The sequence below is a fragment of the Megalopta genalis genome, unplaced genomic scaffold, assembly GCF_051020955.1.
Source record: "Megalopta genalis isolate 19385.01 unplaced genomic scaffold, iyMegGena1_principal scaffold0467, whole genome shotgun sequence".
NCBI lineage: Eukaryota > Metazoa > Arthropoda > Insecta > Hymenoptera > Halictidae > Megalopta > Megalopta genalis.
This window is the reverse complement of record NW_027476536.1, coordinates 85,001-87,500: the sequence shown is the minus strand read 5'-3', so window position 1 is coordinate 87,500 and position 2,500 is coordinate 85,001. Positions and strand designations below refer to the sequence as shown.

The 2,500-nt window shown below is 44.3% G+C and overlaps 1 non-coding gene and 1 pseudogene across 1 annotated transcript; both read left to right on the top strand.

Moving 5' to 3' along the window:
* The first annotated feature begins 1,076 nt into the window (after positions 1-1,076).
* On the top strand, positions 1,077-1,231 carry LOC143263336 (5.8S ribosomal RNA). The gene has a single exon (XR_013036825.1). It is a non-coding gene; the product is annotated as a 5.8S ribosomal RNA (ribosomal RNA).
* A 1,107-nt stretch (positions 1,232-2,338) lies between these two features.
* Positions 2,339-2,500, top strand: part of LOC143263334 (large subunit ribosomal RNA) — a 2,995-nt pseudogene continuing 2,833 nt past the window's right edge.

The following is a 2,500-nucleotide window of genomic DNA, read 5'->3' as shown; positions in this document are numbered from 1 at the left end:
CACAAAAATATATAAAAATGTACAAAGTTGGGATGTGGTGTGGTGGAGAAGAGTTGGGCCCGACCAGATCATTCGTGCGTGATTTACACGGCAGACGTGTGTACTACACGTATTAGGCCTTTGATCTGCGTTGCGTAGGCCATCTTCCTTCCAAGACACACACGTGTTGGGGTTTGTGTGATTTTATGATAGTGCCTCAACACGGAAAAATAAGCGTACGAGAAGAGTTGGGCCCGACCAGATCATTCGTGCGTGATTTATACACGGCCAGACGCGTATTATATTACACGTATTAGGCCTTTGATCTGCGTTGCGTAGGCCATCTTCTCGATAGAGAGAAAGCCAATGTATTCTTTTTTCTTTCTTTACACACACACACACACACAGTTGTAGTAGGACAGGGAGGGATGCGAGCGTGCTAATCACGCTTCCTCAAGTCTTCGCTGTGGTGTAAAAAAAAAAAGAAAAAAAGGAATCGTTGGGAAAGTCCAAAGGACGAAAATATCGGGCAGTCTGAAGATAACTTAATGCTCGTTTACATTGGTATCAAGAGAGACCGGCTTGTGTAGCTCGTTTCAATGCTGTGTCGTTGTCATTGACACCCTACTCTGTTGCGCGCTAGTGGCAGCATGAGCGTGGGACGTATATATATATGACACCCAGCTAGAGCCGGCCGTGAGTCCGTCCGGTGTAAATAACGACGAAAGGAGAGAGAAACTTTTCGAATCCAGTATCGGGTTGATAATTGTCCAGTTTGAATATCCATATCCCCGTCGTTTTTGGAGGTGATATACTCTCTGTGTTTCTTCGATAGAAGGCTTTTCAATGTTCTATTCGCTCCGACCGTCGAACTTGCAAGAAAACAGTGGTTTTGGATTTGCTCGTACATATATATATGGTTTCGACGGAAATATCTCGTTCTTTAAGGGACAATTATGTCGTTGTACGACGACTCCCGAATCTCCTTCGCGCGCTGGTTGGAGCTCTTCGGGTATCGGCTTGTTCCGAAATATAACACAAAAATGTGGTGGATAGCAAATACACATTATATATATGAGAGAATAAAAGGGAAAAATTACCCTGAACGGTGGATCACTTGGCTCGTGGGTCGATGAAGAACGCAGCTAATTGCGCGTCAACGTGTGAACTGCAGGACACATGAACATCGACATTTCGAACGCACATTGCGGTCCACGGATACAATTCCTGGACCACGCCTGGCTGAGGGTCGTTTACGTACTTATAAACTGCTTGCGTTGATGGCACTTGTTGCCTATATACGTACGAGCGAATGATGGGCGCTTCGTCGGCGTTTGTCGCGGTCCTATGAATATTGAGAAATTTTACGTACGTCTAACAGTCTTCGAGAGAGATGGAAATCGTGTTCGAACTAGCGTGAGTGTGGAAGGCGGTGTCGTGTGTCGTATATGTTTTATATACGTCCGCCCGTCTGAAACACCGCTTCGAAGCGGTGACAAAATCTTTTTCGGGACGATTCGTATCCGTAGAACTATCGAGATTTCACTGGTACATTTTCAACGCGCTCCCGACGTCGCCTGAAATGAAACGAGATGGGTTTAACCCACGAAAGCGTACTACACGAGTCTGTCCTATGTGAAGACTGTGTACAGAGATCGAACGAACGCATGAAAGAAATTGAACGAAAGAACACATAACCCGCAAAAATATAGAGTAGAATTGTGACCGTTGCTTCGAATTTGAATTTATATGTATATATATATATCATAGCCCCAGGGAGTGGAACCTATGAGTGTGGAAGGATGTCTCTTACCGTTATGTTGCCAGAGGAAAAAAAGTCTCTCTCTTCGTACGACACATTTGTGTACGAATTGTATCGATGGCTATATAGATCCGATGTTGCACATATTCTGAGTAAAGAACACCCCACCCGGGTTACCGTCCTAAAACTCTTCTATTGGTGTGGCTATGATGTGTGTGTGTCAACGCAATCGCGAGTCTGGTTCTACGGAAAACCGTTTGTCGGTCGCCCCATATATCTTTTTGTTCTCTTCAAATGATCGAATAGCGAAACCGCACGAGATCAATCGGTCGTCTAGTCCCCGAAAGTACTTTTCGGACGGACGTTAAAGTTATACCGATTGTAATCGTCTTGCGAGTGTTTCGAAGATCTATATTTGGAGAGGATATCGAATTTTATAAAAGATATATTGGTGAGGCGCGATAAACGGTTTTTTTTTTGCTTTAAGGGTTTTTTGTGTTTTTTTTATTTTTTTTTTTTTTTTGTGTTGCTCTGTACACGTTTCGCAAAATGCTTTCGGGGGGGGAAGCTCTGAAAAAATTTTTTTTCACGTTCCGACGACCTCAGAGTAGGCGAGATTACCCGCTGAATTTAAGCATATTACTAAGCGGAGGAAAAGAAACTAACCAGGATTTCCTTAGTAGCGGCGAGCGAACAGGAATTAGCCCAGCACTGAATCCCGCGGAGTTCCGCCGTTGGGAAATGTAGTGTTCAGGAGGG